Below are 24,808 nucleotides of genomic sequence, written 5' to 3'. Positions count from 1 at the left end.
TATTACAGGCAGAAAGACAGCCGCTCGAAAGCAATAATGAGGGCACGTCTGTCCTAGATTTTATTTCCTATATGTATTTTGTCCTCTATAAAGTTATAAAAAGGTTAAAGATTTCAGACATCCTGATCCTGCAACTGCTTATAAACGCATTTAGTTTTATTACGCAGTGGCACAAACTGGATACATCTGTAACACAAAGGTATAATCTCTAGCTTTTCACCGTAATTTAGAAATCCAGCGCTGGAAAAGGAAATAAAAGTGCAATTTTCAAATGTTTTACAAGTTTCCTCTCTGCATCTTGGGATACCAAACCTCTTTTAAAACCCTACCCCAAATGATTTGGGAGCAAAAGTCCCACTAACAGAGACAGGAGCCTAAATCAGTCAAATGGGGCAGAAGGTCGTTATATTCCTGATGGGTCCCTTTCCATTTTATGGATCATCCTATTTTCACATGCTTATTTTTCACGCTGATGTAGATGGACTCGCTCTTCGTTTGCATGTTGGTAACCAAGGGCATATTTAACTCTGCTTTGTGCACTGCTGGCATTCGTTGGGTTACTTAAATGTAGGTCAAATCAGAGAGGACTTGGAAGAAAAGTGATGGAGACAAAATTGAGAGAGGAAAGGTCGTGTGCAGAACGACGCATACAGATGGCTTATTATCGCTAGGACCATGTGGCAGAATCCAAACTCATCTGACAGTCTGTTTTCATGCTACAAAACTCTTTCAGGGACTGCTGAACCTCCGAAAGTATCTGGGTGCGTTCTGCATGGTGTTCGCACTTGGCTGACCTTGCAGAAGCCTTGGAGCAGTTGCACTTTCAAATCTAGTTTTGCAAACTAAGAGGTTTAGTGCAATGCTGTGGTGGGATGGAGATCCAACCGAGTATTTTGGTGTTTGCCAGGTCTCTCAACCCAGACTCACCAGGTTTCTATAGGTTTCCAGAGAGCAGATGGACATTTTGTAGGTCCCACCTTGCCTGGTGTCTCTGCAGGAGTGGCAGTAACTCAACAGAAGCACTTCTCGGTGGGTCCATCCTTACCTTTCTCCTGCTCGAAGACTATGCAGAAAGCAAGAATCAAGCAACTAAAGGATTTATGTTGGAACTAGATCCCCACGGATCCAAACACAAATAACACCTCCATCCCCTCCCAAATCTTCCAGGCCTGACCTTTCACAATCTCCATTTCCTGACCAATGACTCCAAAGAAAATAGAGCTGCTAGTTGGTATTTAATGGAAATCTGCGCAAAACTTGTCAAAATACACCACCGTGCCTGTCAGATGCCTGGGACAAGACCTCTACAGTAGTTTCCAGAAACCCAGCGCAATTACTTACATTTTAAATTATCTTTAATTGTCGCATGTGAGCTACAGAAACATTTTTCCCCACTCTGAAGCAAGACCTCGCTATTAAGAGTCACCCCATAATTGCGGCTTTAATAGGGGACCGCAGCAGGTCAGCCGCGAAGGTTAGCGCAGGGCGCAGCGAGGCGAGAGCGGCTGCCGAACGCCTGTAAGTGGAAGTGACACATCACAATGGTCCCATCAATTATGTAGGGGCAGTTTGGAGTGTAAACTTTTTAGTGAATCTAATTACCTCGCCAGATGTTTTAATCCAATCTCCTTGCTCCTCCTCTGCCATCAAATGCTACATTGTTTTTTTGAGTTTCTGACGTGAAAAAGTCAACTTAGCTGCAGGCTCGAGAATAAACTTGGGGTTTTTTTTGCAGGAACTGAGCATCCTTTTGCTATCCGAGAGATTATTCAGGTTCACGTGTGACCCGGTACTCGGGGGATTGCGCTGAACCGGAATGAATGCGCTCATGAATTGATAAGGGTGTCAGGAAGGGTGCAAGACTGATGAAAAATAGATGAGATGGTGTAAATGTGCTCAAGAGCTGAATGACAACGTGTTAGCCTGGCAATGCCGAATTTCAGCAGGCCCTGTCAATAGCATTAGAGATGCCGCACCAGATTTTCCAAGGCTGTTTGCAAATTGACCTAATGTTCCTGTTGACACAAACCCTTGAAAGCGCAGCTAAAAGCAGCGTTGCTGAACTCTCCGGATTTGCTCACAGATTGCGGTCAGATGTGAGCGTGAAAGAAAATACTTGCCTGTGCATCCAGGAGAGGGGAAACGCGTGAATAAACTGTGCGTGCAGATGAATGATATTACCTTCCAGAAGCGTAGAGCAGGGAAGGAACCTACCAGCGTGGGTAGGAGTTTCCTCGTCATTCAGTGAACTCTGTTTTTTGGTTTGGTGGGAAACCCGGGTATGTGCATGCAGCACGTCGACCAGTCTTCAGCCTGGAACAATCTCTGTCTTTGACAACATAAGACCCTAACATGAAAAAAAACCCCAAGCCACATCAGAGTAATCTCAAACTGTTCTTCGTTAGAACTCCAGTTGAACAATTCGATGCTCTTTATTTTCACCATTTTATCACATTAATAGTTGCTTCTCTTCTCTTCTCTCCCCGGCCTGTTCCGCATGGAGAGAACTTGTACCAGGCACAATGTTGGTCGCACGCCCGCGGGATGGAAACGTGCAGAGCAAACAATGAAACAAGGCTGTTTATAAAGCCTTCAACACACTCGGCAGTGGAGAAGAGCCCAAGTTTCCACGTAAAGGCCTGAACGGACAAGAATGACGTGAAACACATGGAAAATATGGAAAATGTGGAATAAGTAATAAAATTATAAATAAAACAAATACAATAAATTGGGAATGCAGTTTTACTTGTAATGATTTGTGTTCCTAGTAACCCAAGACTCCCTCACCTTTGGAAAATTGCGTGTTTTTCCAATGGGGGAGCTGGCTGCAGGTGACAGGCCTGAAGGGTTGTGCGGTGGGTTGGATCATTGAATGGCTCAAGCGTTCAGCAGGGACTCGGGACTCCGGCAGCCTTGCATAAGCCCTTTCTCTGACAATGACTTGCATCACGATCTCAGGAAAAAAAAATAAAAATCACTTAATTAAGCGGCGGTTAGTGTTAGTGCAGGAATTTTGGCCAGAAATGAATCTTGGCTTGTTCTGGGTAGAGAGCTTTGCCTGGCAGAGTTACTCAGATTTGTTGCGCGGGGTTTGTTTTTTTTCCCTGGGTTTTCTTGGTTACTGGTGACAGCCCTTCGTGCGCTTTCCTCCAGGAGTGTGCTCTCCCAGTGATACCCTGGGGGTGTGCTGGTGGGATGGGGGCTCCAGTTCGTCATTGCCATGAAAGGTGGTGGGTGCTTCTGGCTGTCATACTGCAAAGTCTCTGCTTTCATAAAACCCTCGTACAGAGACTCTCTTTAACAGCTTCAGTATCTTTTCAGCTCCAGAAAGGAACGCTCAAAAGCGGACTCTGAAAAAAATAAAAATAAAGTGCTTGTCTGCTTTAACCACTGCTGATGCTCTGTTGTTAGATGAACAATAGCTAGTGGTATAGAATAAGCTTATCAACTATACGAAATAAGGCTTGTACTCAGAAGTAGTCACAGTCTGGCGGGGCCCGGGGCCAGCACGGTTAAGAGCACCTGTGGCAAAAGCCAATAGGACAGAAAGAGTGATGGGGCTGGACTCATCTGCCTCTGACCCTCTGTCCCAATTACTTAGATAGCCGTTTCGATGTAGTCTATTGGGACTGGCTTTAGCACAAGCCAAGAATAAGGCTTAAATTCATGACTTTCCGCCAGAAGACTTTATATCCAAATAGACCATCTAAAAGGGCAGCAGCAGCCCCGCCGAGCGAAGCAACTTGCCCAAAGGCATTACGAGAAGCAAAGCGTGCACACAAAGCACAGTGCCCTGGTCTGAGACCATTAAATGCTGAGTTATATGAGACTGTCCCTTTGCTGTATGTCAACAGCTTGGAAAAGTTCCCTTTGATACCACTGCGATGGTTCGTTTTGCTGTGCTAGCAATAAAAGAAAAAAAAAACAAAAAAACGGGGTGGAGGGGAGTACGAGCAGCTTATGAATTGCAGCTATTCTTCAAGGTAAAAGATCTGAATTTCCATTTCCCTTTGCCATTAGGACTGATATAGGTCTGACTGGCCACCGTATGGTGAAAAAGTCCCTCCGTGTGCCAGTATTGAAAACTGTTGGTGCATTAGTCGGAGTCTTTGCCAGTGAAATAATATCGTCCCCTTTGTTTATTATATTGAAACTCGATAAAAGAAAGCGTCAGAGGGGGAAAAAAATAAGGTTGCGGTGTGAAATGAATGTTCTCGTCTGGGCTCCAGGACGCAGCCGTGAGTAACGTCTGTGGCATCGCCGGGCGTCCTACTGCAAAAACCAAGTTATTGCGTGCGGCTGTAACCGGGGGCTTCGCTGGGAGAGGGACAGGCCGTGCTTTGCCCAGGGACCCCCACTCTCCATCAGTTATGGGGGCTGTCCCCTGTCGGGGGGCACTGTCCCGGGGTGGCGATGATGGCAGAGGCGCTGTAAGTGACTCAAGTCCAGATCTAGATCCACCACACTCTTAGTCCCCGACAAGGCAGACCCATACAAGCTTTTTCTGAAGGCCGGCATTATCTTGGTGCCCCAAATTCAGAATAGATCCCCACTCTCCTCTTCTTTTACTGAAAAAGCAATGGCACGTTTGAGCTATTTCTGGAAACCTACCTTTGCTGCATTGCAAATTTTAGCCCATTTTTCTGTTCGGAAAAGACCCCAACCAAGTGAAGTGTCCTGTTCAAATGAGAAAGGCAGACTCCGTGTTCTCAGCGTGCTGGCAACCTGACGGGACCCCTTTACAATACAGCGGCAAGACATTACTTTAAATTGCAAAATCAAAGCAAAGCCAAAACCAAACCAAACCTCCCAAGCCCACAAGGTCCCTGTAGAAAAAAAGGACACAAAAATCACACATGGCTGAAATACTGCGAGATTCCAAATGTATTAAGCCACATCAATTTGCAAGGGGGAGGAAAAGTATTAGTTAGCTTGTAGACGCTTTGGGCCAGTCCTCACAGTTCTATTTCACGTTTGTAAGTGTAAGCGCTGAGGGTTCGTACTCTATGACAGGGATGTGGCTGTGAGTGCAATAGGAACTGGAATAACAGCGACAACAATAGCGCCAGCAGAAATACCGGCATCCAGCTCACCCAGCTCTGCACACACGCCACTGGGCTCTCACACTATATTGATTTTTTTTATTTTTTTTTACCTGGGTAGCGATGACATGGAAACGCGTGGATGTGCACAATAAAGCCGCAAGGCAAAGGCAGCACACCATGGCATGGCTGTATTTCGCTTTCCGGAGCCCGAGCTGACACAGCTCTGGACCGCAATGGCCAGGCCCCAAGAAACCTCCTGTATTTCTTCAGGTCCAGGACCAGTCCAGCACCTTCAAGATTACCAGCACAGTCTTTCAAGAAATTTTTTTTTTTATGAAGAATAACATTGTCTGAATGAATATAATAAAGGTTTAGCTGAAAAGAGGATCCCGCATGTCTGGTTTTAAGTTTTTAAACCTTTAGACGGTATTGCAGCTCATAGCTTCTCATATCTGTGTAAGAAGAGCATTAGAAGCAGCTTGGTTTTAAGCGAAAGCTGAGATTCATATGACTCCAAGAGCTGGGGGTTTACAAAACAAGAAAAATGAACATTCCCCCCCACCCCCCAGCTTACATCATGGCAGTTTGAAATGTAGAAATAATCTTGCTTTCCTTAAATGCTCAACCGGTCACCCAGTCCCTGCTCTCCCGTGCTGCGCTGTAGGATGCGTGTCTGTCCTTCTCCTCTTGAGATGAAGGGCTGTGGTAAAAGGATACCCCAACAATTTAATATTAAAAAAATAAAGAATACTAAACAGAAAGAGCCCCTTCTGGCATCAGATAGCTGCAGCTTGTTATAGCTTGAGAGCTGGGCATCCTGAAGGGTTAAAAGAAGAAATAATCTTCCCTTTTATGCATGTCTGTGTGTGCGGTCACAAGAGCCCAGCCTAGCATTTTGTCTTCACTAGCAAGTCACACACACACACACACACACACACACACACACACGTGTGTATGTGCTCAGCATGGTCAGGTCACTGCGATTTCAGGAGACTTATTAGCTTTACAGCGTTAATGGAAACCAGGCTCCAATGCGGGGTGGAGCGGCGGGGTGAACCAGGAGGCCGGGAGGGGGAATTTGGTCGCCGAGGTGTTGAGCACTAAAAGTGGCAGCAACTTCTGACGGTTCCTAAAACCTGCCTTCTTGTGGCTCGCTTGGTTTCTGGGCCGAGACGGCTGCGAGCAGAGCTGGAGCCCCTGACGCTGCAGGAGACATCCTGGGGAGCAGCACTGAAAAGATCAGCTCCCTGGTTTTTGCATGGAGAGACAAATACTGGGTGTCCACCCAGCCTTTGAAATGGGTTCACAGGGGTGTAGCCCCTTAACGTACAGCCCGCGATGCTACCTGAGGTGTCGGGGACGCAATGGCTGCTGTGCAAAGAGAGCCCAGAGAGGACAGATTGGGAGCTTTCTTGCTCTCTCTGCCTCCTAACCTGGGCAGCCCCTGTGATTTTCCACGCTGGCGCGCGTGACCTGGGACCGTTCCCCACCCTCTGCTCCTGCGGCTGCTGCCAAGTCCCTCGGGGCAAACCCGCATCCCCGGTGTCTCCTTCCCTCTGATACTTTGGGCGCCGCCGCAGAGCTGCCCGAGCATGGAGACTTGTCCTGGAGTGGCTGTTTAACACACCGTGTGTTAATTGGGGGCAGTGACGGGGTAATGCATGCAGTGAAATGCTCATCTATCTGCTACACGGTGAGGTCTTTAAGCTTTTCACAGAATCACAGAATGGCAGGGGTTGGCAGGGCCCTCTGGAGATCACCCAGTCCCACCCCCTGCCAGAGCAGGGTCACCCACAGCAGGTGGCACAGGAACGCGTCCAGGAGGGTTTGGAATATCTCCAGAGATGGAGACTCCCCCACCTCTCTGGGCAGCCTGTGCCAGGGCTCTGCCACCCTCAGGGTAAAGAAGTTCCTCCTCATGTTTAGGTGGAACTTCCCATGGTCAAGTTTGTGCACGTTACCCCTTGTCCTGTCGACGGGCACCACTGAGAAGAGCCTGGCCCCATCCTCCTGACCCCCCCCCCCTTACGTATTTACCAGCATTGATAAGGTCCCCCCTCAGTCTTCTCTTCTCCAGACTGAAAAGACCCAAGTCCCTCAGCCTTTCTTCATGAGAAGTGTTCCAGTCCCCTCAGCATCCTTGTAGCCCTGCCAGCAGTGCGCTCTGCTCTGGGAGTCTCGCAATTAATAGGACCTCTGCGGTGCTGTGCCATGTGCTGGCTAGTCCTTAATCACTGCTAAAAGCTCAGCTCCAGTAGTCACAGTGGCCTCCTACTATTTATACGCGTGCGAGAAGGGGGTGTGTGGCACAATAAAGGGAACAGCGAGAGGGGATCGTCCCCGCTTGCATCTCTCCAGGGCACAGGAGCAGCCTCGTGTCCCAGAGCTGCTGCTCCAGAGCTGGGCTCTGCAGATCCACCTCCAGAAACACCCTCTCCTTCCTGCCGGCATCTCGGGAAGGACCGCTCCAGCTTCTGGTCGGAGGTCTCCAGCAGGGAATTAGCAGCCGGGGAATTGCCCTCCGCCGCAGCCGTGTGGGAGCTTGCGTCATGTTCTAGCACCATCAGTCACATCACTCATATTTACTTCTTTTGGCCCAATTCGCTGCCTGCCGAATAAATTTGCAGCTGCAGAGGCTGAGCTCGAGCAGAAAGCTGAAGGATTTACTTCCAGCTATTGAAAGTTTTATCGCTGCGAAATGTTAAGTTGCACAGATTCTGCTGCTGGAGAGGTGTCCTCCTCCTCCTCCTCCTCCTCCTCCTCTTCCTCCCCCGATGCTGCTGGGGTAAGGGGAATGCGGCACCGTGGCCTTCAGGCAGCTGCTCCTCTCTTCTGCAGAGACCAATTCCACCTTAAACATTGTCTGAAGACGGTAACTCAGAGGCAGAACTTGCTGCCGGTGCTGGGAGCAGCAGCTCATCGCTGTGTGCGCGGCAGAGACTCCTCATGGGCGCTGTTTGAAGATGAGTTGGGATGAAAAATGCCTCCACATGTTATTCCCAGCCATCCCTGTTGTCTCTGCTCCATTAACTCTGGGACTGGCCCAACATCTTCCTTGCGAATGCACGTGTCCGGGGAAGCTCAGCAGCGCCCGCCGCAGCGAGGCACTCTGGAGTGCTTTTATTTGACTAAAAAGGGTCTTTCCATACAGCTTTCAAATTCACAAAAGGTAAATTATGAATGTTTTTGCCTGTGTTTGATTTACTGTCAACAGGGAGAGACTGTGCTTTTGCGGGTAGCTGAATCACACAGGACCAGCTCCTTGGATGAGACGCTGCCGTCCCTGTGCCGCGGCATTTAGCGCTGGGTCCTTGTGTTACTGCAACTGCTACAGCCCCCGCTGCATTCAATTGCCCTGTTTGGCTTGATGCTACCCTAAAAAAAACCACCCCAAGACCAAAAACCAGGGTAAGACAGACATTAGCACAGAGAGAATATAAAAAGCAGAGAGCTGGGGAGGGAGAAGGTGTCCGAAGAGCAAAGCAGTTTGCCAAAAGAGAGGAAGATGGGGCTGAGCAGAATTTGGCATCTTCACCCGAGTCAGGCTCAGCACCGCCACCTGTGAAGAAGCGCCCCACAGTTTTGTCTGTCTGGGAGATGCTTGGCAGGACGAAGGGCAGGTTTCTTGCTCCTTGGCTCTGCGGGGCTCCCAGGAAACCTGGGAAACCACGAGGCAACCTCCAGCTTTAACCCCCATGGTTCAATGACATACGACAGAGAGTCCCCATAACAGAAACAAAATCCCTGTGACTGCTTGTCCCAAAATGCCTTCTTCACTGTCCTCCCACTGTCCCCTCCTGGCCATGGGACCCGGGGTCTGGGGACACTTGGAGCAAGGAGGGCTTGGCGGGCAGATCCTCCTTGGTTTCCCTTAAACCACGCTCAAGCCCAGCGGCGTTGGATGCTCTCCCTTTCCTCCAGGACGCCAGCCCTCACTCAAGCTGTCTTTATTTAAGCAGTTGGTGCTTCACAGATTATTTCCAGGCCCCTTGAGGGTAGAAACTCTTTTACCTCTTCTGGCCCTGAGACCGTTCCAACAGCTGTAACTATTTCATTTTTAATTTACTTGATACAACTTGTCTCTGCTTAATCCATCAGGACAACTTTGAGGGTTCCTGACCCATAAATCCAGAGCGGGGAGGGTGGTGGGGATTGGCAGGGAGGGAAAAGAAAGGGGGGGGGAAATAAAGGAAAAGAAAAAAAATTGCAAAGGATTTTGAAAAATTAATCTAAACTGTAGCCAAATGTATTTTCCTACTTACTGCAAAGTGCAAGACTAGACCCAGCAAAGCAGCCAGGTCTCACCTCGGTGCTTGGGGGTGAGGCAAGACTTGTATCATGGTGACATACGCACCACTACACTTAACTTTTTCAACAGCTTAAACCTCCTAAATTTGTCCAGAATGGACTTCAGCTGTTGACTTTTGGACTTGACTTTTCTTGCTAACCAGTTCCTTTTGTTTAACATAAACGCTAAAGAGGAAAAAAACCCATTTGCCTCTTCTTTATGTAAATATAAACAAACAGGTTTTACACCATGAACTTCTAAAGGCAAAACATCCCCTCCTTCAGGTGCCACTTTCCCTCCATTGCCAACCATCAGAGGCTCTGTGCTCTCTTTCGGGTGGGTGGTAGGACTGCTCTAAATCAATCAGCTGACATTAGGCTAATGTCTAATTAGCTATGGGTGGGCATGCGCTTTGATTATAGGAAGAACCTCGGGCAATGACATGTGTTTTTAAGGCCCACTTCTACACGTATCAATCACCTTTTGACATGCAGAGCAGGAGGGAAGAAAAATAAGCTGCAATAAAAAAGAAAAAAACAGAACTCTATAGAAAGAGATCTGAAATATTAGTGTGTACATGAGCGTGTGTTACCCTGTGGCTACACTGCAGTTAGGGCTGAAGTGACAAACACTCTCTCGTACACTGGCATTAATAACGAGAGTTCTTCTCGCTTACGAAGAAGTCCAAGAACTGAATTTTCCCTTTATCATCCTCTCTGGTTTTAAGCAAGGAGAGAGGTTTCCTTTTCAGGGAGAGAAAGGTGAGATGCCCCATCCCAGGGAGACGTGATGCTACTAAAGCTATTTTAAACAGAGCTAAGCAGACATCTCCCGTCAGCGCAACCCCTTCTCTGGGAGCTGTAAAATCAGGCTGCATTACCCACATCCGCTGCTGCGCTGTCTCACGGCCAGGAGAGACCATGGGTCTCTCTTTCTCCTGCGCTTTTCCATGAGCCTGAGTTTCCCTTTGGGCTGCTGGGAATTCCACCCCCCCCCCCCACCTTGAAATCAGGTCTTACTTTGCCTTTTCTCGGCTTTTTTCATCGCACATGACAACTCACCGAGGCTCGGCCGTGTGCGTGCGCACGCTCTGCGTGTTCGCTGCTCGCCACAACCAGCCCCATCTCGCTTTCTTTGTAGTCACCCTCCGCCTCCAGAGGCTCCCCAAGTGTGGACAGTGATGCTGCGAAGATAAAATTGATGCCAAGTGAGAACATTTTAAGCTGGAGAATTTTTCTGCCTCAAAAAAAAAAGGAAAAAAAAGAAGAAAAAAAAAGAAAAAAAAAACCTCTTCAAAACCCAGCGTCTCCCTTTCTCACTTTAATTGTTTCACTTCAGCCTGTGTAACAATGCTTCGGTTTATTGGGAAAGACAAGAGGGATTTTTTTAGAATTACATGTAGATATAGAAACCGTATAGGAAAGGTTCTAATTATAACTATTAAACTTGGAGAATAAAGGGATACAGTATTCCTAGCTCACTCGGCGGTTAGGAGTTATGCAATACTTTCTGTGCTTTAAAATGTGTGGCAAACGATGTGATTTTTTTAAAAGGAAGAATTATTTTTATTTTATTAAACTCACCCTCAACATTGTTCTGCTTTGGGTGATTGACTTTGCCTCTTTCCTGAAACTTTCTCTGCAGAGCAGATGGGAAAAAGGTTTTTGGGAGATATGCCAGAGGTGTACTTTAAATAATAATAATAATAACAACAACAACAAAACAACAACAACAATAATAATAATAATAATGCTGGTAATGCTAATAATAATGAAAGTCCTCTGATGTGCAGACTCTAATTGCTTTACTCCTGCCTCCTCCTGTAATTCTCCGAGACCACATTTTAAAACTGTCGGGTGACGATTACCCAGGGGTTAGGGATTAGCATGGTGGTTTGACTGCCTGTCAAAGCCCTAAAACAATACACAGATTAAAATAATTCAATTTTCTCATCAATAATAAAGCAGATGATTTTAAAGCCCATGTAACCTCTAATGGAAAAAACCCTGCACTGGGTAATGAGAAGGGAGAGATTTTCTGAATGATCTCATGATCTCTGCCTCAATCTTAGTTTGGTCTGATTTCTACAGAGAGATTTAGTAATATCTATAGCACTCCATTAAATCCCAGAAGCTCATTAGGCTGGCGGTCTCATTTAGTATGCACAAGTACTGGGAATTCAGAGATAAATGTAATAACTAAACATAATAGAGCAGATCACTCAAAGCAAGCAGCTTGCTCCCCTTCCAAAAAAACCACCCCACTGACCTTTGAAAGCGAATGATTAAACAAACAAATGAAACAAATCAAAGTTTTCCACTGAAACTTACTCATCAAACCTTGCACTCCTCCCCTCCTTGTGGCAACCGAAAACAGCCGGAGCCTGGGACTGGAGGAAGAGTAGCTGGGGAAGGCAGTGCTCAGCTCAGACCCCTTCTGAGGAAAAAACACATGTGTTTTCCTAAAGGGAAAAAAAAATATGTCAAAAGAGGCAAGCCCTGGGGTCCTAAGTGCTCTTAGCATTAAAAGAAAGGGAGGAATAAAAAGGAAAAGACGCTGGAAACACAGATAACCAGGTACCTGAATCCCGCGCAGGACACATGGCCATCACTCTTTACTAACGCCTAGAAAATAATTCAGTAACGGCGTTGGAGAAGCGACATCTGTGCGTGATGGAGGGTGGCTCCTTGGTTTCTTGAGGGCAGAGGCAGAGAGAATTAAAAAACAACAAAAAGAGCACGGTGTTTTCAGAGAAGCTTTGATGCAGTGAAAGGGTTCAAATTCTATGTTAATATCCCTCTGTGTAACAGCAATAGTACAGAATATCAGTAACGTTTATATCACATCACATCATGATCATAGATAGAAGGATGCCAATATAGTCCCAAGACTGAAGAAGAGACCGATGAGGAATACCAGAAACGGAGGAATGGTTTTTCTTTTGCAATGTTGCAAAGGAATATTATTTTTTTTAAAGTACCATCATGCTGCTTTAAGCAGTTACTTTGTCTTGCGGCCTGTCTGGAGGGAGAGCTGCTGCCCAGCGGTTAGCGTCTGGAAACGAGAGTGAAGACACCTGGATTATGTTAATGGTACCGCCACTGACTTATGGCTGACAGCTCTAAACTGGGAGGACAGCTCTTCTAAGTGCTTGTTGTCAGGGGCTGAGTTACTATTAAAGAGGTTTTCCAACAAGGATTTAAAACAAACAGAGAACAGAGAGGCTTTATCAGATGACAGTAAAATCCAGAGCGACGCGCCGGTGGCAGAGTCCAGCTCTCGCATGTCCTGCATGTTCTCACCTATGGAGGACACGGAGGAGGAAGAGGTCGAGGTGGTGACCACCCCACGGTAACGACCACCATCTGGGAGAGAGTGAGGGTACTTTGTGGAGGCAGAACGGAGAAACCAGGGACACCTGTGAGTCCTCGCAGCCACGCGAGTGGCCCTGGATCTGCTTTGCGTGTTGATTCACAGCTTGGGAGAAGGTCCCAAACCACAAATCCTGCAGTCAACCGCTGCACCAAGCTCATTTACTCAGACTTCATGCAGGCAGTTAGGCTTTTTGTCCATTATTCTATTTATTACCAGACGTGAAAATAATAACTCCTTCAGCTGAGGCTACACAACCACAATCGGTCAATTCACGGCGTAGACGTTCTCCTAGGCTTCCTTCTGACTTCAAACTTCACTGGATGGCTTCTGAGAACAACTTTTCCTGTCTTTGCTCGGCTAGGAAACTCCATCCTATCCTGGCAGACAACGATCTGGATGCAATTTCTCACATTATAGGCCTGCTCTGTGAGACTACAGCAATAAATATGCCTGGGGATGATGCCGCTAGCATGTGCAGAGCTCCAGTTGATGCAAAGCATGTATTTTGTCAGCGGTTCGGGTGTCGGGAGGCACCACAGAAGCTTCTGTGACTTCCCCACGAGTTGCAAAACCCCTTTGAAGAGGTTGGTCTCCATCTGCAAAGCATTTCATGGTGAGACGGTGGCCGAAACACCGGCCAGCTGAAGCGACCTCTTGCAGACTCGACGCTGAAACCTCTGCTGTGCCACGCACGTCCCCTTGGCAAGGGGACAGGAGACCCAGCAACAAGGCAGATATTTGTCCCAAAGCTCAGCGCAATCCTGGGAGATCTCCAGGCTCCATAGGTGACTTAATGTAAAGAAGGACGTAGCTCTGAGCAAGGGAACAGCTCTCAGTGTGTCTGGATCTTAGATACGTTTCTGGTGCGTGGCAACAAGAATAGCCCAGACTGACCTGGCTTGACGGCTACTTATCTGCTGATGGGGCTTTACTAAAGCCTCCTTGTCTCAGAAAGTATGCGGTCATGCCAATACTTAATCTCACAGGTACAAAGTTAGTATTCAAAAATGCTGGAGGCTCACTGGGTTGCAAAATCTCCAAAAAAGAAGGTTGAGAGGCTTTGGTAGAGGAGCGACTGGATGTTTCAGAAATGACCACAGAGGCAGATTGTGGTACGGCTCTACCCGGTGGGCTTGAGCTTCCAGATGCAGTTTAACGCATCCCCATCACCAAGAAAACCACTAATGTTGAAGTATTTTTTTTAAAAAAAAAAAAAAAAAAAAAAAAAAAAGAAGGTGGCCCATGTTTCACTGCTGCATAGATTTCCTCTCAAGTTGCTAATTAATGAATCCTACAGAATCAAGCAAAATGCATTTACGGCTTTAAATGTGTCACGACTTTGAATTGCACTACAGAAAGTCCAGGCTACAGTTTTATTCCTCTTCCCAGATCTCGTGTTTGCTCATTAATTAGTGCTAGTTTCAGGAGATTAGATGACTTTTTAATGCTTCCCATGTAAAAAGAACATAAAGTGAGTTTTTTGTTTTTTCCCTTTGCAAATGGAAAAGGAAAAGTAAAGAGACCTTTTTCATTTATACGCAGCTATTTTTTAATTTTCTTTTGAAAAATCTTGCCAGTACCCAGAAGTGTCAAATTCTAACACGCAGGGGGAATAATGTTGTTTTTTAGCTGGTAATAGTCTGTGTTTTTGTGGCTGACTATTGGGAAATTTTTAACATATTTCTTCATCCTGCATTTTCAGGAGATGAGATGACTTTTTAATATTCCAGGGTAGAAAACCCATAAAGAAAGTGCATCTTATTCTCAGTAATTTTAAGGATATCTTAAAATATAAGTAAGTAAAAGATATAAGATAGAAAGTAAAAGTAATTACATAATTGGGACTGTTTGTGTGTGTGTATATATATCTATCCATCTTCCTGTTCAGTTAACAACCAGAAACCTAACGATATGGGGGTTCGTAAGGCACTGAGCTATTTCATACTTTGCTCAGGATGTCAGTGGTGTGTTGTCCATGCCTGGGACTTAAAGGTGTGCGAGGGGACGGGACGGACTGGCTGGGAGGCTGCCCCATGCACGGCACCCGCGATTTTCTGTGATTTTCAGAGCATTCGCAGCGTTGGGTCATTCAGGGAGACAATTGGCTTTGCTGGAGGCTGGGGAGGTTTCAACACTGCCCAGCTGAACCTTCCCAACTCCAAACACGTTGGGTCCCTGCACCTTCCTACGGAGACGGAAAACAACCAGTGGACTAAAGAATATCTCAGGGCATAGCCTTGAGACCGTTTCTTTGTGGTCAAAGTAGTGTGGAAGATAAATTTCAACTATGGCAGAAGGTAGGCAGCCAAAAGACGTGTGGGCACCCTGACACTGAGCCGGCTGCCCCGCTCAGGGCATTTGGTGCCCGGCTGTGCCCCATGGCGATGCCACCTTTAGTTGTGCCTGGAGGGCAAAAGCTCATTAGCTCATGCCCGGCTGCACTGCTCGGAGATTCGGAGCTAGCTGGGGGTGGAGAGGGAGGTCCGCTCCGCGCTTTGAGAACTCGACTCCCAGACCACACGAGTTTGACTTTGTGCAACCAGGAATCCAGACCGAATTCCTCGAGCTCTTGTGCCGATGCTTTCCATCAACACTGCAGCGTCTCATCCCGAGCTGTGATGTTGGGGTCTGATTCTGCTTACTCTTAACCCAGCAAAGTTCAGGAAAACCTCAATAACTCCATTGAGGTTTCTGCTTTGGGCACTGCTGTGCGAAGAGAATTAAACGGTGGTGATGTGAGCTAGAGGCAGCCCTGCGAGCCAGAGATGCTCTTTCTAAGTGCGGATGCTTGGACCAGCACACGGGCGTGGATGCTTATGGCAAAGCCCTCGTTCCTATGGCTCATCTCACGTATGCATCTTCAACCTGGTAAGTGCCATATTGTAGCCCGTGAGATCAAAGGGGCTGAGGAAGCCTCTGAGCATCCTACAGGATTTCATCCCTTGTCTTCAGACTGTTGGGTCATCTCCTCAAAACCAAGAGCACCATGCAAGCCCTGGGACACACAGCCACCCCCGTGTGCCCTCCTCTCCATCCCCACACCCGTTAAAACCCTTCCCAGCAAGACCGGGATGACCCACGCTGCTGCTGCTCCCGCCTGCTGCTCTGGGACATCTCTCAATATTTACTTAGGTGACTAAGGACACAAGTCCAGGCCTATTTCTTGATCCCACTGTGCCTATTGAAACAAGCCTCTCTGGGCACTTTCCTTCTGGGAGTAAACTGTCATTCTTCACCACATAAAATTTTATAAGTTTCAAGCGAATGGAAAATGGATTTTATTATTTTATTTTATTTTTTTTATATATCTTTTTTCTTTTTTTTTTTTTTGCCCTGAATGTTTTATGGCTGCAAAAACAGAATTTGTGGTTTGAACTGTTAAGGTTTGATGCAGAGGGCTATGGAACCTTTTATGTAACCCGCTGGCCTGAATAATTATCAAAATATTTTGCTTTCCACTCTTTCTAAGCCTCTGCATCAGAAAAAAATAGCATATGCAACCTTTTGACCACAAAATAATAATACTAAGAAAGCCCCCTTCAGAAGCCGTGCTCGCGGAGCTGCCCCGGGGAAGGCCGGTAGCTGACAGCAGCCGCAGCAGCGCCTGGGTTTATCGGTCCTTGGATGGGGAGAGGGGACCTGGGGGACCAGGAATGGACCTCACTGCGAGAAGGACGTTGACACAAAGCGGCTGGTTTCAGAGGGTGAGGAAACTGCTCTTTGCTGAGATGGCAGAGCCACACAGGAGGGCCATGGCCATCTCAGCTGACATCAGGGACAACTTTCAGGATTTCAAAGCATAACATCATGGAATCACAGACTGGTTTGGGTTGGAAGGGACCTTAAAGATCATCTCATTCCAGCCCCCTGCCCTGGGCAGGGACACCTCCCACCAGCCCAGGTTGCTCCAAGCCCCGGCCAACCTGGCCTTGAACCCCTCCAGGGATGGGGCAGCCACAGCTTCTCTGGGCAGCCTGGGCCAGGGGCTCACCACCACCATAGTGAAAAATTTCTTCCTTATATCTAATCTAAATCTACCCTCCTTCAGTTTGAAACTGTTACTCCTTTGTCCTAATACACAGCCTAACTCTGAGAAGCACCTCGGATCTACTTCATCTCCTCTGCCCTTCAGTCAAATACCGTTTCTGCACAGCAGTATTGAAAGTCCATCACACAAGGTGCGGTAAAAGCCACTATCTGCAGTCACAAAGCTTATGTGCAGAGATGGCTTTTGCACACACAGAGTGTCAGAGATGGGGACAGTCCCCAAATCCAGCACCCAGCACAGATTTTCATAATCGAATTAACAACTACCAGTGGGGAAGAACTCGTCTCTGTGGTCCGGGGCAGGGCTGATGCCAGACCCATGCTGCCCGGATCCTGCTGCTCCTCTGCGCTGAGCTCACACGGATCCACGTAGCAGGGAAATCGTAACCCTTTTCTAGCGGACACAGCGCGAAGCACAAACAACTCCCCCATCTCCAGTGCCTGGCTGCTATTTTACTCCCAGGAAGACTACAGTCTCTTAAAGAAGAGGCACTGCACTTCCACCCGCTCCCTGCGACTCCGCTTTATGTTTACTTATACTTCTATATATTTAGAGTTGTAAATGCTTTCAGAGTTACGGCGTGCGTTATGTATTTTTGCATAGCAATTAGAAGTGCTATTTCCAATCTGACCCATTAATTTAATCTTTAAATGGAAAGTTAGAGGTTTCATCGCATCAATGTTTTTCTTACATCTTTCCTAGAAAATACGTTGGATTTTTTTTTTTTCTTCCAGATTTCTCCAATCCTCTAATCTTTTGGACAACATATTTTTGTTGCTAAAAGTCGAAAAGAAATGTTAAAACAACATGTTGGTTTTAAGGTAGAAACAGTCAGCAAGGGTGACGTTCTCTCTGATCAGCTCACACAGCGTTATAGAACTCACTTTTCCTAAAGATGCCAAAGGCTATTTTTAAAAAAACGCTGCCCGGGTTCAGTTCCTTTTGATGCAATTTCAACATTAAACAACAAAGGATGCTCTGACTGTCCTGGTTACAGCTCTCACAGGGGACAGCCCGGCCGGGGGATGCCCCATCCTCAGCACAGCTGATGCGCTGCAAGTCTTTTGGTTCAACCCCACAAGCAACATTCACGACGTTTTGCACAAGATTTAATCAGGAATGACTTAGTTATCGCTGATTTTACCTTGGGGCAAGGGAAATGGGCTGGACGACCTCTGAGGGTCACTCCCCATCCTACAGTTCAGGATTTTTCATGCCTTCAAGGGGGTGGAGGATTTTAGCTCTGGCCCCTGCAACCCCTTCCCTGCCTCCTCCCTACGGCTACCTGTTGCACAGGGCAGCGAAATGCGACCGCATTTGGCTTGTGATAGCTCTCAGAAACACACACAGCCCCATGGACCCTGGAATGAAACACCCTCTCCAACATGAAGATACCTGCTCTCTGACCTTTGCAGAACTATCTTTTTTTTTTTTCCTTTTTCTTTTTTGAAAGAGAGTTAGGTGCTGCCACTCTTTGTTTCCATTTTTCCCTTCAAAGCAAAATAAACCCCAAGAAAGAAGTTTTCCTCTGCTGAGCGGTCCCACAGTGAAAGGTGGGCTGAGGACAACCAAGCCTGCGGAGGTTACCGAAACCTTTCCGCACGTGTTGAGCAGATGTTTCCACCCAGGGTTTCCTCCCGGGATGCTACTTGCTCCCCCCACTCTGCCATGAGGCATCTTCCAGAACAAGTCTTCACAGCCCCTCGATGCCACCCTCCTTTTCCATGTGCTGAAAGTGGGGAAATTACGGGGGATTTTGTGGTGGGCTGCCCTTAATATGGGAAGAGCTCAACCTTTCCTTGGTGTAAATCAATGCAATTCAGTCAAATTCAGGGGACGGCAGCAGTTTGGATGAGGAGACAGCCCAAGCCTAGACCCCACCCAGGGTCAGACTTTGCTCCTTCTTCTGCATTACAGCACTAATTAGACAGGGTTGTTAAGGAAAGGTGGTGGTGGGGGAAGAACTGGAAATTTGCCATTGATCTCATTCTTGTGAGCACCCAGAGCAGGATAAGGATGGACAGAAATCCTAATTAGATGATTAATTTAGCTCCTTGAGCAGATTTTAGCCTTTGGCCCTGGAGCCAGAAGCAGCACTTATTGCTTCTGGGTTCGCCATGCTTGGCTGATTATTGGTTAATTGAAGCTTTTCACTGGAAGGCCTGGAAACACCGGCCAACCTGGAGGAATGTGTCTTACGCCCTGGAGTCATCCTTGCCGGCTCTGCCTCCCTCCTGCTTCACCCAGCAGTTAAACGGAGCTGAAAAACAGCTGGGGGAAAGGCCCGGGGCCATGGCCAGGCAGAGGAGCCGGGATGTCAGGGGAGGCAGAGGGACTTCAAAAGGCTGGTGTCAGCGGGATGCTCCCTTCCCTTCTGCTCGCTGTGCCCGAAACCATCCGGCTAGGCACAGCTAGAAAGCCCTACTTGATTACTCAAGAGTTTAATAAGAACATTAAACGAGGCCACTGCCCCCCAGAGCCACCCCCCAGCACAGGTCCATCCGCGCTGCAGTGATTCCTGCCAAGCTGACGAGGTTCCTAAAGCCCCGTGGTCCCCGGGGCACAGACAGGGGAGCGATGCTGCACGTGCAGGGATGTGCTGGGAGGGTGGCATTCCCACTGTCCCCATTTGGGGTCTGGTGGGACCAGTTCCCAGACATTCACAGCCCCTAAAACCAGCTCCCAAATCACCACACGGTACCGTCTCTCTTTCCTCCCTCCCCTTTCTCTGCGGGTCACTAATACACCGTTGCTATCCTGAAGTATTTTGTGAGGTCTTGCAGAATCCTCTGAAAAAAGGCCCTCTTCCTCTCCTTTCTATTGGGAATCTTCTACAGAAATGTCTGGTTACAATTTACCTGGAGTCCAGGTACAAAAGTCTGTGCCTTCCCTTCCTTTGCCTCCTAAATCAGTCGAATGCTACAAGTGTTTTTTGCTGCAGCGGCAGAAACACGTTACACCTCAGTCAGTGTCCAGAATAAGGGCATTTTCCTCCTTTACAGCACTAATTGGGAAATTTATAGGCCTACCGAAAAAAATATTCCCTAGCTCCTAGGGCTTCCTAGAGTGGTGCACACCTTGAAGGTCCATTTTCTGAGAGCACCGAATCATGCCCTGACTCACTGCAAAACGGGGACTGGGGTGTAGACGCAAGGGAAGGGGACGGGTCTCTTCTCCCAGACTAGTTCCCCTGTGAACCAGAGGGGCTTTGCCTCGAGGGGATCCAGCCAAGTCTTTGGTACTTGTCTACCAGACATGATGAAAGCCTTCGCTCCCAGCCCTAGATGTGCTCAGTCACAAAATGAGGTTCCCTTGAACATCTGCCATACTCCTCTACACACGAGAACAGTGATTTCAAACAGCGGCTTCCTTTTTTTTTTTTTTTAAAAAAAAACAAACCACAACAAACCAACCAAAACAACCCCACACTCAAGAATGGCCAGCTGTGTTCATTGGTAACACCAACCTTGAGCAATGCTACACATTCGGGGGCAAGTTGAGAAACGCCAACTTGTATGAGAAAACAAATGCAGGGTAAGTGATATTTTTCACAACAGAGCAATGAATCCTCTGAGCTTGCACACCTGATGCTCTTCCTTATCCTGCACTCTTGTGAGCCTTGGGCCTGGAATTCAGATTTTGGGACCACTATGAATAATCATGAAGACCAGAAATAAGTCTTATTTTTATGGGAAAAGCCAAAAAGTTTTCCACTATTGCTTACCTTCAGAGCAGGGACTTCCAATCATAACATCGCATGCTGGGAAGCTCGCAATTAATAACAAGTGCTGGAAATCAGGGTGCTCCTCCCTCTTCATCACCGCGGTTCCACGTGAATCCGCGCGCATCTAACAACTTTTAGCAGGTTCCTTGTAACAAAGTAGTCTTGCAAGAGCAGGGCTAAAATAGCTCCGCTCCACAGGCTCATGCTGTAATTTTTTTTTTTTAGCCTGATTAGTGTGTGTTTTTTTTTTTTTTCCACCAGTGTAACTGGATTTCATCCCTACACAGCACTGCCCAGCTAGAAGTGGGTTGCAAAAATACCTGCTTTTGCCAAGATATCCTAAACACCATTTTTATAGGTAGAATATGCAATCCAGACCCTCAGCTGGTGGAATTTGGCATTGCTCCACCAGAGCCAGTGCAGGGACCCTGATTTACACCAGCGCGGGAGCCAGCCCGTGAATTTTCTCAGCCTATTTGGTTATCTCAATCTTCCTCCAACATCGTGTTTGGGTTTGTTTCAACCCTACTGCAGGAACAGAGCTGGTTTGGAGCTCCGAGGGTGATTAATCTGCCTCTGCATAGGGCCCTGTCGCCGTTTCAGGGACTCAGAGGATCCTTTCAATTCCTTTTTGCAAAGGGACAACCTCAAACTGACAGAACTGGAAATCCCAGCCTCGCTCTTCTGCTTCTTTCCTGGACTTGCAGCTCTCCCTCCTCTGCAGGCAATAGGGAAAAGGATGAAGATGGGTAAAAGAAAACCAACACCTCTTTCCTTTTTATGGAGAGACTTCGCAGTATTTCAGGAAATCAGTAAGACCCAGACCTCACTGAATTGATGGACAGCCTCAGAAACAGGCAGGGAGGTGCCAGAGTCAGAATCCTAGAGAGAATAAGGCCTCCAATTACTGCAGTGATATAATTAATTAATTTATGACTGTAGCCAGACAGCAGCGACAGCAATATTGACTGACTTCACTGCAATCTACATTGCTGACTAATGCTCATATCAACACCTACAGCAACCAACCAGCCACCAGCCCCTTTTGCTGGCTGAGGTTTAGCTTGATTTCTCCAGAGAGAACCTTTCCAGATCATTTGAACTAATTGAGGTAATGGAGAAATTGTTCTCATGCCAAAACACTTTCTTTTTTTCCCTCCCCCTCTTCTTTTGGTAAGATGATAATATTTAGAAAGCTTCTGGCTACTACTTAAAGGAGCAGGGCAGTGTCTTTAGGAGCAGCTCAGCGCCTTGGTGCCGCAATTCATCCTCCTCGGGGTGCCAGCAGCCAAATTGTACCCCAACATCTGCTAAAGCAACTGGAAACACCCCTTCGGTGGGAGCATGTTGCCCACTAATTGCAGCCATTATCAGCAGGCAGCATTTACAGCCTCGCTGGACGCAGGGGCCGAGGGCGGCAGCAATGTGGTTTCGATCAGGGCTGTCAGAGGGGGGGGTCCCTCTGCCCTTCGCCTCCCACTTCGCGCAGAGACTCTGCCCGGGACGGGGGCTCACCCCTCACATGGGTGCTTGCACTGGGGGATGCTCTTCAGACACCTAAACACCATTGAATTCTTGGCCTAAATCAGTGCCTCAGTTTACCAGGTTGGCTCCCCCGTAGACTCAGCTGCTTACTCCAGCTGGGTGGCTCTGTTTGCCGGGGTATCACTAATACGGCACATTTAACCGGGGCACTCTGATGTTCCCTGGGGCTTCCCACATTGTCCCCCTCTTTGTCACCAGTTGTGTAACCGAACACATCCGCTGTTCTGGGACAGCACATGGAATGGAAGCTTAAAAATCCACCTGTGACTAGAACAGCTGCTGCACAAAAAGCTACCCAGGTAGGGCCTGCCCAAGTTTGGGATCTCAGTAGGGCAGCACTTTTGGAAAACGTGTTGCCTCTTGCAAGTTGGGTAATGCGGGGATCATTGCCAGGCAATCTGGATTGATCAAGGCTAACAGCTTGATTGCTCCCAGAAGCAGCCTCAGCCCTTGGAGAATCACTCCGTAAGCAAGTGTCCCGTGTGTCTGAGCCAGTCTGCTCGGATGCTGGGGGAGGGATGAGGGAAAACTAGAGAAAAACCTGGGACTGGGCAATGCTGGGACAGCAAACTTCCCCTTGGAGCAGATCCCCCAGTCCAGCAGCATGAAGAGCTTCCTAGAAAATACAGCCGGGAGTTCAAAGGAGGGAAGTCTTTTCCTCCTATAAGGGAATCAGGCTGAAGTCTCCCCGAGAAGAGCTGGGATGGAAAGCAAAGCCAACGGTGGGGGCTCTTCCCTACCCTCTAGGCAGTGCTGTCCCTGAAGTCCTGCACCTTCAAGATGTGTGGGCTTGTGGAGTCTGAGGACAGAAATGCAACACTGGGTGGGCCGGTCTGCATTTTACTTTTTTTTTTTTTCTTTTCCTGCTATAACACAGATATAAAATGCTCATTTTCATGTTTCATAACGTTTTCTTAAAGCACATTTTTGGTTTGTGTCCAAAGACGTAGCAAGCCCCCAGACGAAGCCTGCTGCCTGCGTGTGCTCGTAGACGCACGGACGGTCGAGAGAGATTAATCCTAATCTCTGCTGAGCCAGCTCCCCCCAGCTCAGATGCTCCCGTCACCCGCCTGCTCACCGCGTACCTCGTTAGAAATTGCACCCACTCTAACGGACATTTGGAGAGGAGAGAAAAACCAGCTGAATGCCATCAGTTCTGCTCTTTTGCTGCGGGCGAATGTTAATTACGCTGGACTGCCACAACCAGCATTAATCATACCAGAGCGTCTAGAGGCCTCTAGTGTCCAGAAGCTACAAGAACTAGGCCAGCACCTCCACATAGGCAGGGACACTCCTGATCTAGAGCCACGCTTAAATAACCCAGGATGGGGCAGGGGGACAGAGAGGCAGAGCCATCAGCAGGAGCCTGATTGAAACTCATGGCTCTGCTACAATAGATGGTTTATCCGGGGGAGGGGGAATTGATAGCGGCTTTTTCAGTACTTAGACACAAAATAAATAATTCGATGCACAGAACGCTATAACTCCACCATCACACGTCCGTGGCAACACAAGCTACCTGCGCTCCATCGCCGCATGGGCGATCTGTGTGGCTCGCTGCATCGAGCGACCACCAAAAGTACTCGCAACCAGAGCGGCACGTGCAGGGACAGGATACACAAAAAACCACTGAAATGGACCATTCGTGGTGTTATCCACTAACATACAAGGCAAGAGAAATCCTTACCTTCATCACGCAGAAGTCCCCAGACCCTTAGATTTCCCCAGATTGAGGCCTTTGACACTGAAAAGAAGCGGATGTCTGCTGCTGGAGAGGATAGTGCTGAAGGCAGAACCACCCCAGGAAAAATGCTTCCACCTGGGGAATGGGAAGAGATTGGGAAATAAGATTTTTTTTTTTTTTTTTTTTTTTTTTTGGTTCCCCATGCAAATACCCTGGCTGTCAAAAATATCGGGGCAGCAGAGGTCCCCTGTCCTCCCACCTGCCCATCCCAACAAATTGTGCTCCCCTTCTCCATTGGGCCCACATGGAAATGCAAATAATCAGAGGCCACTTTCTAAGGAGCAGAAAAGGCTCCTGCTTTGCCAGTAAGTCAGAATAGCGTGAATTTATAAAAGAAGGCGGAGGAGGGGACTCTAAACAACCCACTGTTTTCCAGAACTGCTTCAATTAGCAAACATCCCATAAGGAGAGAGAGGGAGGGAGAAAGAAAAGAGATTTCATGCGCTGACACAGCCCCAGTCAGTGGCGAACGCTCCCAGCTCCTGCACGGAAAAAACCCAACTTTCATCTCCCCTCGCTCCCTCTTGGCATTACATCAGCCAAGTGCATCCTGGGCAATATTGTTATGCTAATGGAGCAGCCCATGAGACTGGATTCTCCTGCGCCGGGAGAGACATTCCCACCAGGTCCTAGCACTCCAGCTTATTCAAACCGGGCTGAATTGCCTCCCGAGAATAAAAGACGCAGGCTTAATTAACTACTGCTCTGGGTTCCCAATCCCGGCTCGATTGTTGTGCTGGCTGCTCTGGTTGCTAAAGAGGCAGTGCCAGGACGCCCGATACCGGGGCTGGCCTCGGCACCGGGGCTGCTGGAGCACAGCGGAGCTGGGGCTCCCCTCTTCTCCTCGGATTTATCGCTATTGTGGGGCCGCGGGTGTCGCTTTTCCGTGCCAGTGGCTTGCAATGCTCAAATCAGTCATGGAAAAATTCAGGACCCTTGTGCCAGTTTTATTCCCCCTTCCTTGTTTTCACTCTTAGGTGTCTGTCTTTTCCGGTTTGGATCTCTTTAAGAGCTTTTATGAGTCTGGACAAAAAAGAGC

General features: G+C 47.9%; 1 long non-coding RNA gene across 1 annotated transcript; it reads right to left on the bottom strand.

Annotated features, from left to right (window-relative positions):
* Positions 1-7,107: 7,107 nt before the first annotated feature.
* Positions 7,108-24,253, bottom strand: LOC134523523 (uncharacterized). The gene is made up of 6 exons (XR_010073341.1): positions 24,219-24,253; positions 23,713-23,844; positions 11,914-12,027; positions 11,664-11,794; positions 10,395-10,516; positions 7,108-9,160 (listed from the first exon to the last, which is right to left on the bottom strand). It is a non-coding gene; the product is annotated as an uncharacterized LOC134523523 (long non-coding RNA).
* Between the last annotated feature and the right edge of the window lie 555 nt (positions 24,254-24,808).

Source organism: Chroicocephalus ridibundus, chromosome 14 (assembly GCF_963924245.1).
Source record: "Chroicocephalus ridibundus chromosome 14, bChrRid1.1, whole genome shotgun sequence".
In the NCBI taxonomy this organism is placed as follows: Eukaryota; Metazoa; Chordata; class Aves; order Charadriiformes; family Laridae; genus Chroicocephalus; species Chroicocephalus ridibundus.
This window is presented reverse-complemented; position numbering and strand designations above follow the sequence as displayed.